Source organism: Triturus cristatus, chromosome 11 (assembly GCF_964204655.1).
Source record: "Triturus cristatus chromosome 11, aTriCri1.1, whole genome shotgun sequence".
Lineage (NCBI taxonomy): Eukaryota > Metazoa > Chordata > Amphibia > Caudata > Salamandridae > Triturus > Triturus cristatus.
The window spans coordinates 1,093,190,220-1,093,203,176 of record NC_140594.1 but is presented as its reverse complement, the minus strand read 5'-3'; the positions used below and the strand labels follow the sequence as shown (position 1 = coordinate 1,093,203,176).

The 12,957-nt window shown below is 46.2% G+C and overlaps 1 long non-coding RNA gene across 1 annotated transcript in view; it reads left to right on the top strand.

The window, feature by feature from the left end:
• The window catches only part of LOC146786047 (uncharacterized), a 142,944-nt gene extending 130,270 nt beyond the window's left edge, over positions 1-12,674 (top strand). Inside the window, exon 4 of the long non-coding RNA XR_014970844.1 lies at positions 12,004-12,674. This is a non-coding gene — a long non-coding RNA (uncharacterized LOC146786047). The remainder of the gene's footprint in view (positions 1-12,003) is intronic.
• The last annotated feature ends 283 nt before the right edge of the window (positions 12,675-12,957 follow it).

The window sequence follows — 12,957 nt, the reverse complement described above, 5'->3', positions numbered from 1 at the left end:
GTGGGAACGCCCACAGCATCACCCACTGCACCCCTTTGCTGCAGAAAACTGCATTGAGGAGGGCCATATTTACAAGGCGGCGTTAAGCCGCACATATTGAGCAGGGCACAGCGCCACCAGAGAGTCACTTTTTCCAACGCTCCGGTGGCGCTGCGGACTGCTAAATATGCCCCAGGGAGTTTGATGTTTCGGGCCAATTCTCAAAGTCATTGTAAGAGTAAGCAAAAGCGTATTCCTGCGTACTACTTCCCGTACCCATAATTCCTTATGTGAATCAGCTCCGTAAAATGTTGATAAAATGTGAGAATTCATGGAAATATTCACATTCAATTAGAAGGAATATAAAAACAGTGCCCTCTTTGCACTTTTACTAATATGGACTTGGTTATTTCACAGCCAATTCACGAAGGCATGTAAGAGTGCGTAAAAGACTACTCCTGCAGTATTACTCCGGTCACTCATAAATCCTTTTGTGAAACAACCCCAAAGATTTTTTGCACAACACAAATGAATAATCACAAGGAAAACTCCAAAGTACATGCAGGGCACATCTGATTCAGGGCTCTCAGTGTTACCGGATTTACTCAGTGGCGGCTCCTCCGCTAAGGCGGAGGAGCGTCGACCTACTGCTTTTCAGCCCAGTAAATAAGGAAAAATAAAAGAATAATAACTCATTGTTATCATCATTTTATTTTTTCCTGGTTTGGCAGCTTGGTGAGGCGGGGCTGGTCTGCTCTCAGAGCAGGGGGAGGAGTGGTTGGCACTCTGTTAGTGCGCATGAACGTTTGGCTGGCCGTCTTAGGCCAGCCAAACAGTCATGCACACTTTCCATGTTCCGCACGCAGGCTGCATTGCAGCCTGGGTGGAGAACATGCCCAGGCCCTCAGTCCCCATCTGAGCATCAAACCACGGCACTCAGACCAATCACAAGGTTGCATTGCAGTGTTCTGATTGGCTTAGGGGAGCCTGGGTGCTTCCTGTTCCGGCCGGGGGAGACGCGGAGGAAAGACATGGTGATAAGGTAAGTTCATTTATTTTTTTCCTTTCCCCAACCACCCTCTGCCTCACCACCTCTGATCCACGCCAGCCACCACTGAATTTACTAGTGGCAGAAAAGCTTGTTAGGGTCTCTATTTATTTGAGTTTATGTGTGTATAGCCAGTGATTTATTAGGGCCAGTACTGTCCAGTACTGAGAGCCGGCACTTTTCTATTTTGAGAGGGAGAGCGCCTGCACTTCTCAAGAGTGACGTAATACTTTTAATTGGAGAGCAGAAACAAGCAGGTTCTCTGATACAGAGCACCTGCAATTCTATTTTTTCCATTTTAAGCACTATGTACAGCTCCGACGTTCAGAATATCTGCCTCGAGGCACCCGCCGGGTGCTGGTTGAACAGCCGGTGATGCGCACGGTGGGGAAGGAGGGGTTGGGGGCCCTGCTGCTCCAGTCGCTGCTTCTAATGGGGACAGGCCGGCTCTCCCGTCTGCACACGAGCAGCAGTGTTCAAGCGAAAGCAATTTGAGGAGCTGCAGAAAGAGAGACTCCGGGGTCACTCACCTGAGCCGCTCGCTGAAGAGGAGTCTACGGAGCGAGCCGGGTTTTAATAAGGCCGGGAGGGAACTCGGAATTGTCTCGGAACACGTTCATTTCAACACAGAACTGCAGAGATGGGGGAATATCGACACGGAGAGACCACATGTGAGGGGGCGCCAGGAAGAAAGGGGTGGGTGCAAAGGAGAAGTGTGTGGGGGGGTCTGAGGGAGTTAGCTGGAAGGAAAAGAGTGAGGGATTTAACTGGAAGTTAGGGGTGGGAGTGAAGCTTGTGAGGCAGGAATGTGCTACAGTGCTTGAAAGGGAAAAATACAAGTGCAGGTACTCTCTAATTAAAGCTGTTACGTCTCTCTTGAGAAGTGAGGGTACTCTCCCTCTCAAGATAAAAAGTGCTGGTACTCAGTACCGGACAGCACCGGCCCATTTAAAGCTCTGGCTATGAACTTGTGAAATAGCTGATAGCCGAGGGGTGGAAGTAAAAATAGATGACATAGAGGGACAGAAAGAATGTGAGTGACCAAGAGATAAATTGTCGGTGGTGAGACACACCGAAGCTGCAAGTTGAGATGGGAAGGGTGGGAAAAAGAGTACAAGTAGGATAAAAGGAGGGGACATGAAATGGACAGAGATGAGAACCTGAGCCAGACTAGTTCTGGGGAACCTAATTGAGTCTGTTCATGCTGCAGGTAAATTATGACTACAAAGCTGGGCTTGAATAACATGTGATTTTAGATCACTTATTTTATTTGTTGTTTTGTGAAGCTCGAGCGCAGCTCCAATGCTGCTTCTAAGCGCTGAAGGGGCAAGGATGTGGGCAGACGGGAGGTAGACACAGAATCAATGGATGGATTAATCCAAAATGAAAAGGTAGGTGTAAGAGGTGAGTCTTCAAACACTTACAGAATCTTTTGTCATCTTTCTTCAAGAGAAGCGACGGGGTCAGAGGGCACGAGGGGTCGTGCCTTGGGCACGTCCTAACCTTAGGACAAATTGCTGTTACCACAAAGAGCAGAGTTTACATTTGTATAACTTATTGCCGCCATTCTGCAGGTGAGCACCTGAGTTTCAGGCACGACCACAAGCTGACAACTTTCCTAGACTTTATTTTTGCCCGGTATGGTTCCCACCCTGTGGAATCAGTGTGTGCTGGTCATACAGTGGTTAGAACTAACTCTGGATAACTCCCAGCAGCAGCAGTTCCGTGCTGAGGCGCTGTGTGATCGTTCTCTCTCTCTCTCTCTCTTACTCACTCTCACTCTCTCTCTTTCCACCCTTCATACATCTCTCGCTCCCTCTACGTGCCTTTTTTTCTCTTCATTCCATCTCTTTCTCGCTCTCTCTCTCACTTCCTCCCTCTTTCTCTCCCTCTCCCCGCCCTTCATACATCTCTCCCTCTCCACCCTTCATACATCTCTCACTCCTACGTGCCTTTTTTCTCCTTAACCCATCTCTTTCTCGCTTCTTCTATTGTCCTTTCTATTTTCTCTCATTTATCACTCATTCCCCCTGCATCTCTTTACGTTTCTCTTCTCTCACTGCCTGTCCCATTCTATTTCTACTTCTCCTTTTCCCTCCCTTCCTTTTTTGTCTCTTTTCTTTCTCTCCCTTATTTTCCCCTCACTCTTCGACTCTATCGTTATTTCTCCGAACCTCTTACCTACTTCCCCTCTCTCGCGTATACGTATCTTCTTTTCTGCCTCCTGTTTCCTCTCTCCCAATGTGTCTCCTGCCTCTCCAGCCACCTCTTCCCCTCTCTCTCTCTCTCTTTCTTTCTCTCTCTCTCTCTCTTTATCCCTCACACGTCAATACTTTGCTCTTTTCGCTCTCATGCAGTGTCTCTTTCTTCCGTGTACTCCCATGGGCTCTCGTGATGTCGCCCTCCAGGATTCCCATACACCGGATTCCCCTCCCCCACCCGACCATAATCTCACATCCTACATCTCTGGAGGATTCTCCTGTGAAGATATGTCCCTCCCCGGGGACTCCTGTGATCTCTGGGCCCCCTCAGTACAAGTGTCTTGTCCTTCCCCCGGAGTTCTCTCTTCTCTCCCCGGAACAGGCCCCGCCCCCTCGGGATGCTCCACAGTCGCGAGCCCCTGTCACATCTCATCACCATGCTCCCGGTAAATAGATGGAACCGTCTGCTCGCTGCATTCTCTGAAACATGTCAGAGCCTCGCGCACTGGGGGATCATGGGAAGGCATAGGTGAGCTCTGGAGTTAACCCTTCACTGGCAGAATGCAGCATCTTCTGGTACCCAGAGCTGGGCGTTCTCCTCGATTATCTAACCTTGACACATAGCTCCACTGATGGACTTCAGTCCTGCACCACCACCGAATCAGTCGGTTAGACCAATCCTTGGTCCATCCTACCCACCCCCCCCCCCCCTCAGTCATTTGCACCCCACAAAGCCTCGTCCATTTTAGTACTGAGACCCACACGCAGATGTGCAGGTGCGCCTCTAGCCTGGCCTCGAGAACGCCTCCCCGCCTGTATCACTGGCATGCACCAGGACTGGAGTAACATCTACTACCCATAAGGGGCCCTTTGGTGCCATTAGAGGCAGGCGAGACACTGAAAGCTCAAGCCGGGCTCGAGCCGAAATCCTAGCTCGGGCTCAGCTGGAGGTCCTGTTGGAAACTAGTGCACACGACGAGCCGAGCTTTCGTGTGGCTTCTGTGCGCCTGGCTCCCTCTACTAGGATGTGGCGTTAACTGCCGACCGAGTTCGCGTCTCGTTATCGGCTCAGTGTCCTGTGTTTTTGGGCAAATCCCTTCATCTCCCCGTGCCTATAAACAATGAATGTGATTTAGTGTAATTTAACTAACTCTCATGCAGAGGGCTCCAGTACCTACGAGTCGAGTTCACGCGATATAGAAACTGCTGACATATGCACAAAGGGGTAAGAACAAAGCCTTAAATTAAGGAAAGACAAATAAATACCTATTTCCTGGCTGTACTGTACCACGCGAAACCCGAATAAATCACGGCTTCCTCCTTCAACTGTGTGATTGTAAGGAAATATTCTATTTCACCAAAACACCAAAACCCTTTTTTGTTCTTTATCGCGCAGGAAAGCCCTTTCGAATGTACGAGTTCAGAAAGCCAGCTGTACAATAACCTATTGCGCTTGATTGAATAGACCATCACGCTACTCTGTGGACATCTGGGTCACTTACAGTGTTTACAGGGCAATTGTCTTGCCTCTTAATGCACTCCTGGCTCATGTTTAATAACGATCACTCTTAACAAGAGCATCTCTGTTCAGTGCAATAATGTGATTCATTAACGCGAAGGGTCACGAGTTAAGGAAATGCACTTTCTTGAATTTTAAAGTGGCTTTGTCATATATTACGGGATGTTTGTTGTGTGATATACATTGCAAACATTTTCAAGGCTCGGCTCGTGCATGGGCTCTAACATCCGGGCCAGACCCTTGGTTCGACTCTGGCTCTTCCTGTAAATCTGTTGGCTCGCACACCTCTGGGGGCCACTGCTCTGTACCTGTTACTCCTGGTCTCAGGGGTCATAAAGGCAGATTCAGTAGGGATACGAAATGGGAACATATTTTCACTCTCACCAGGGGATATGATGCTGTTGGTGGCTACGGGATCAAATCTGTGATGTCACAAAGGGTCAAAGGCTGCATGATGTCACTTGACGTCCATGCTCAGTGATGATGAATGCAGTTGTCTCTGCTGGTCCCTCTCAGTCCGGATTGTTCATATGTGATCCCTCATCATGTCGCCTCGGCCTTTTGGTCTCACCTCCCTTCATCATGTCCCTTTCATATCATCTCCATCCCGCACCTCCTTCTCTTCACCATCACTTCACGTGGCCATCCTTGCACCTTTAAGACCCGCTTTACTCTTCTGTTCCCTGCAGCCTATCCCTTAACGCAGTGCTTAATTTGTAAAAAAAATAAGTGTCAGGGCTCTCGTCAGGAGGCCACTGCAGCTTGCCCCACACATTGCCCCTGCTATGCTGCCAAAGAAAGTAACAACACAACTACTAACCCTCACACCCCGACAAGTGTGACAATTCAGACTATTTCAGGCCCCCAAAGCTGTAAGAACGGCTTGGGCGGCAGGTAATAGTCATTTTTAATGTATATTGATTTAATAATTAACTGTTGTTGTGGTCATCTCTAAATTAACCAGACAGCGCCACCTTGTGACAGACTGTCACAAGCTCTGATGTTGAAAATTAAGTGCCAGTGCCGAGCACCGGAAACCATCGGCTTAAATTAAGCACTGCCTTAACCGCCCCATGGCCACTGACTCCATGCTGACACTTCAACGGAAATGTACAGTTTGCTGCATCCTGCCACCGCCCCAGCTCCTCTCAGCCTATCACCCCCTTACACACTCTCTCCTTTCAACCACTGAGCTCACCTACCATCTCTCCTTGCTTCCACCTGCAGCCAGTGACGTAGCAAGGGTGTCATGGGTCCTCATGTAAGCGACAAGATTCAAGTCGTGACTTTCAGGTCTCCTTCAGGTTACCAACGGAGAACATCCTAGAAGGTTTAAGCCCCTGCAGCAGAGCTCAGGTTATAACTTGCAGCTCACATCTTAAAATCCTAGTAGGTGCAATGTGACCCACAATTTTGCAGAGAATTCAGTGCTTCATATGAGCAGGTACTGTCCGGTACTGAGTATAAGTACTTCTTTAATTTTAACGGGGGAGTACCTGCACTTCTCAGTACTGTTGGAAAACATTTAATAGGAGAGTACCAGCAATTCATGGGGACAAACTGCTACTCTAAAGAGTGAGTACCTACACTTTTATATTTCCATTTAAAACCCTAGCAGAATCCCTGGTGTAGCGTGAAGTTCAGAAATACCTACCCTCGTCAGACGTACTCCAGGTAATGCGTCTGTACCAAACATCTACAAGTAACCAGCAAGGCCTACACGGGACTAACTCAAGTTAATTCAAGCTTTCATTCTTCTAAAGTTGATCACATGACTACCATCGATGCTTTTAACACATTACACCTAATATTTAGTGCTGGACATATTTCAGTTTGCATTGTAGGCTATACAAATGAGTATTAATAATATATTGGTGACAAAGAGCTGCATGCACATAATACCATTCATTACATGTGTTGAAAGCTGATTGATGGATTCATCGATCGATTATGGATGCTCTGAGCCATTCACGGAGAACTAGTTAAAGAGACCACAGATGACTCTTTAGAGGTTTCTGGAAAAAGATGGTGAGCAGTGACGCTGCTGAAGAAGGGCAAAGTTCGAGAGTGTCGCAGCGAGTTACTAAAAGGAGTACCCCACCGTGAGTATGGAGGGAATCCATAGGATTCAGAGTGGCTGGAGTTTATTGAGGTGGTGTTTGAGCAGACCAGGAAATATGGAGCTACCATAGTGAGCCCCGAAAAGATGGTGGCTTGTACGACCAACCAATCAGGTTTGTGATCTTCCTTGTTTATGATTGGACAATTAAACATACCTTGGAACAGTTGGCTGTTGATTCTACCAGAGGGATTGGTGGTTTATTTATTCGCTAACAGGTGGGTAGCAGCTGGGGTCTCTTTATTATGCCTGCATTGAAATTGGGAAATGTATACATTCCATGAATTTGCTTTTGGATTACCCTTTTCATCCAAATACATGAGGTGTAATAAAGAATTATTCTCGGACTATGAGAGGGGTAATATAAAACTACTCACATACTATGTGACATGTAATATAAAACAACTTGTTCTTTTTGCATTTGTCTCCCTGAGTGGGACGGGTATGCCCAGACGTGGGTCCCGTGCTCCCCATGCCACAGGAGTCAAGCTATCCTGGCTGATGAGGGCTGAAAGCACAAACTGGTTCTAGGATTCTTGTTTCCAGTCCAGGTAGGACCTGGCTTGGCAGTTCGGGCTGGACTGTTCCCATTGGGCGCAGGGTCAAGACTGATTTGCAAATGGCTAGATTCAAACTGGAATGACATGGGGAGAAAAAACGATGGATTTAGGCCTAGATCTCTGTACTGGGGTGAATGTATGACTTTGTTCTGCATTCTGTCCATCAATTGTTCTTTTTGCATTTGTCACCCCAAGTGAGACGGGTATGCCCAGATGTGGGTCCCGTGCTCTCCATGCCACAGGAGTCAAGCTATCCTGGCTGATGAGGCGTGAAACCCCAAAACCAGTCATAGGATGCTTGTTTCCAGTCCAGGGAGGACCTGGCCTGGCAGTTCGTACTGGACTGTTCCCATTGGGTGCAGGGTCAAGACTGATTTGCATATGGCTGGATTCAAACTGGAATGACATGGGGAGTAAAAAAACAATGGATTTAGGCCTAGATCTTTGTACTGGCGTGAATTTATGGTATTGTTCTACATTCTGTCCATCAATTGTTCTTTCTGCATATCCAATTAGTAAGCCAGCAATGCGATGTGTAATAAAAGACCACTCTCCAATTAAGTAAGGTGTAATACAAACTACGTCCCAACTACACGATGTGTAATAAAAAACACTACTCACCCTCCTCCCCATGATTTTTCCTCCCCCAGCATGACTTTTAGGTATTACATTCTGGAGCAGATATGTGTGTAAAAATGTTGCCCCTTCCACCAATCACTGGTTAGAGGTACCAAGGAGGATGCCAGCAGTCGGCCCAGGGTAGGCCCTGCAGGGTGTGAGCGGAGCAATGCAGGGTGTGAGTGGGAAGGCTGATGCAGGGGTATGCGCCTAGCGCTTCAGTATGAGTGGGCTGCAGGAGATACGGGATAGCTCATGGCTCAGAGCAGCGGGCAGAGTGGATAGCTGCCAAGCCTATGCATGGATCTATGTACATGTGAGTAGTACACAGTGGTCGGAGTGGGCGGGATCGGAGAGCATGACATGCCCATACTTTTTTAATTTATGAAAAAACATTCCCCTACTTTCTGTGAAAAGACAACCGCCTCAGGATAGTTCATTCCGATGGTTTAAATGCTTCAGCTAAAATGTATGTCTGTGCTGTGGGCAGACAGCTGAACAGTAAACAAGCCTTCTTGCCAGGGTGCCTGCTTGCCTCATAGAAATGCAAATGTGTGCCACTGGTTAATCTGCAAATGCAAAAGGTGCTTGGGAGCCAGTACTGGCTTGAATTGATGGAATCACTTGAAGCTATGTGATGACAGTTCCATTCTCTTTGGGTGGTAGTGCAAGAGAGTTACGAGCTGAGTAGTCGACTGTTTTAACGGACAGCTATAAAAAAAAATGCATTAGGTACAGTGTGGGTATTACTAAAATCTATATTTTGGAAGCACAATTTTATCTTAAACCTTTTTGCGCATTTTGTAGCAGTCTATCTTATACTGTAATGCAAATTTAAAATAGTGACATATTTACAATGCTTTCTGTCAGTGGCTGTGACATCGTAGCACTTAAAATACAAGTCACTATTCTCCACTGCACCAACCAACATTTAACTCTGTGGCTCTCCGATGAAACCCAGACCTCTGCAGTTCATTAACTAATAGAGGTTTCATAATGTACTATAATGCATTTGTTACTGATTAACTTTGTGCATGTATTTCTCATTTAAGCTGTGCGTTATTTTATATGCAGTTACCTGAAGGTGAAAGATTAAAAAAATTACAGATTCTTTTTATTTTTGCCACATCCTTGGTCCTGCCCCCACGCTCACTGACCCCACCCCACTTGCATGCAGCATCACAGTTCCCATACTTTTTTTTAATGCGCTTTCACCACTGGTAGTACAAACCATCCGAAAGGCGGAAGGCGCCAGTTTGAGCAGCGCCTTGTGACTTCCGGAACCGTATCCCTGCCGCAAAGGGCCGCTGATGTTGTTCCTCTTCAGTTTTAAACTTAAGGAGCCAACACTTTGCAGAACTCCTCTGGATTAAAAAACATGTAAGCAAGGGTGCAAGTCAAGGGGTTTCACAACTTTGCACGCCCATGCATGTGGTCAGACGTGATCTCTGTTACTCGTGATGCCCCAGTGTGTTTGGAGGCACAGTGTGGTGGTTCCCAACAATGATGACATCTGGCACCAAATCCAGAACATAACACTTTATAAAAAGACCTCCTTGGCTGCCCTTGAAGAGCCACCACTCTATGGCCACTCTTTGCTTTCGTAGTTTAATCGCATGCGTGTTATGCTGCCAAAGGATTTCTCAAAGTCTTCAGAGATAGATCAGAGCCTCAACGCTGGCTGCAGGCAGACGGGGGTCCCCCAGGTCTGCTTTATTTATTTATTTGCAGAGTTTTATATAGCGCTGGCTAGACCAGGAGGTATCAGCTTTATACGAGGATCAGTTAATTACAGTATTACAGGTCTGGGTCTGAGAGGGGTGAAGGGTAGTGAGGCTCACTCAAATCTTTTATATTCTTTTTATTAAACCTCCGGTGTGCTTGGGAGGCCCACGCCCTGCAGAATCCTGTCGCTTGAATAAAACAAGCAAAGCCTCGGGCTTCAGAGTTCCCTGAATGGGTAGCTGTGAAGTCAGCAGGGAGGACGTGTGATGGGTTGGTTTCCTTCCCACCCAGAAAAGAACCGAAGGTTATCCTGTTACACCCCAAATCCAACAGGGTAAGTGCAAGGTCTAATTAAAGGGCAATTAAGAGCTAAAGACAGTGACTTCAGACATGATCGGAAAAGACTTTGGCTTTCCTTGAGAAAGTAAATCTGAAGGTGCAATTAGGACATGTATCCTAGTGGGTGCCTTGAATTTTCTTTTGGCTTTGATGCCGCCCCTACCTGCAGCACCAGAAAGAATACATTGAATGAACAGCGAACAGAAGACATATTCCATCCTGGACACTGGGTTGAATTAAGAGCTCTGCATGGATGCTCCATCCACATGAGATGGGCGGTATGCAGAGGGGCATGTCTGCCAGCATGTTCCTGCCGCAGGGATCCCAGCATGACATGTCAGCATTTCATTATTCTCACACTGTTATCATTGAGATCACAGGGCTTTGCAATAAAGTGTGCCGCCCGAAGCACTACATAAAACAAACTTCATCAGGTCTTCAAAGAAAATCTCATTTAATACGTTTAAGGAACACAGTGTTATTTATGAATTCCCTAATTCTACAGCGAATGCACTTTAATAATGAGGCAAGTGCAACAATTCTTATTAATGTTATTAAGCAACACAGGAAATATGTGCTAAGTGCATGTTTGGATCATGCATTTGTGACGCGTAAAGGTGGGGTCAAAATTACGCCGTACCACAGGCAGTGCCCAATTAATACTGTCTTCAGGGTGTAGTAATGTTTTTTGGGTTAATATTTTGTGCATCATTTGCAATGTGCAGAATTTATTTTTATGCTCGAATACACATCTATACACTGATTGTGAAAGAAATTCTCTATGATGCATAGAAGAGCATTTATCGAACTAGGTCTCAATTTAGACATAAGCTCCGTATTGTCCAAGATGGAAGACATCCCCGTCACTCATGTTTCTTTTCACCCCTTGCCCACTTTCCTCCTCGCAAACTCTACAGCACGCAGTCAAGCAGAGATGTAGAGGTGTATTTCTACTGCTATTGTTATTCTGATCTCGCTGACCTTTACGTCACAAACTGTAACAACCAGGGCTGGACTGGCCGTAGCGTGCACCGGTCAATCCCCCGGTGCGCCGCACAGGTGGGGGCCGGTTTTGGGCCCCTGTGGGCCGGTTTTGTTATAGGGCCGTTTTTGCAGCATAGCTGCAAAATCGGCCCTGTAACAAAACCGGCCGAAAACCGGCCCTGGCAAAGAGGTTGGCGGCACCGCCCCCCCACCCCCCCCCCCCCCTTGAGGGAGGGGAGGGGGCAGCCGAGCACTTTGCCACGGCCGGTTTTGGTTCCCAGTCCAGCCCTGACAACAACCTATGGTCCTTACGCTGGTTCGCAGTGCCTATTCATTCATATACCCCGTTATTGTTCATGTTTCTACTTTTGTTCTGTCATCTCCGGATGACATTACCATAAAAGGAGCTGTATAGTTATTCATGTAGTGGGTTAGTGCTTAGATGGTAAGGTAATGTGACGGTTTGATTTTTGATGTGCTCGGATTTGCTGATGGCATGCTATGTTTGCGCACACCACACTTAGTCTGCAGATTCTGCAATTTCATATGCGGAAATAATGTATAAAAACCCTCGAATTGTTGAATAAACTGTCTTCACGTATGTAGAATGTGATTACTCTAGAAACGATAATGGATTTATGTAATGTTTGCACAAATGTTACACGTGTACTTATAGAAAATGTAGTTCTTAGCCTTACTTACCCATGATTATTAAAGATTTACTGTATGCCACTTACAATATGAATCTAATGTACTGACAAGAGTTATAATTATTTGAGTTTAAACATGCACACACATATTAAATGTGCACCATTGATTTAATACTTTATACGTGCCCTTGCTAGGCCTCTTTTTCCATTCTGCATAAAATACTGTTTTCCATTTTGACTTACATGGCGTTTCCCCTGCAGGTGAGTTCACACGCATTGTGCGTTTGAGAATAGATACAATACTGTACTAGCAATAGAGAGAGAGCCTGAGAAGAAGACCTTGACGAAAGAACGTGGAGAGCCAGAGCGTTAACTGAAGAGTCCTATTCAGCAATGTTACAATATGGTTTGGTGGAGCAAGGACGATGTCGTTCCCATGTTCAGTGTGCGAGATTTCGTAGATGTTTCAGCTTACAACATGACAAAGGAGAAGAACAATGAAACCCCGATGATGCAAATAGAAGGACGTCACCTGCGTGTTTATAGTTTGAATAACTAGAATCTACACTGTCTGATGCTAGAGCGCTTTTCCTTGGACTTTGAGAGTTTTAGACCTCTATGCCTATTCCCTTTGTTTCTCGCTGAGTATGGCTTAGGCTAGACAATCAAAAATCTCCTGACTTTGACCAAGCTTCTCCAATGCTGACACTTTCCTTTATTTTTCTCACTTCCCGTACTTTCCCACATTTTCTATTTTTTCTGCAGTTCCCTGAACCTTGAGATTCCTTAGACTAATGAACCTTCCTCTTAGGTTGAACTTTAACTTAGTTGTTTCTAGATTTACTCATGTATAGAAGAGGTGACGGGAAACGCTTCTGTGAGCACCAGATTTTAATGCTGATCGTTTGCATTTCTGTGACTGAACATTTTGTTTGTCTAATACTGGTACGCCTAAACTTCCTTAGGAGGTTGGGTTTCCTAGTTGTTTTTCTGTATCTTTACAGCATGCTTTTAAGGTGTGTTTCCCTTAACTTAATTGCTAACTTGTAATAAACCTTCTTAACTTTAGCCACTGGTTCCTAGTCCTTGTTTTGTAACCAAATTGGTCACTCTGTTAATTGAAATTTGTGGATGTACTGTCAACTCTCCTCCCCTCTCAGTGGGATAAAGAGGTCCACCGGTGGGCGAATGGTTAGAGGTAGGCCCGAAACGCTC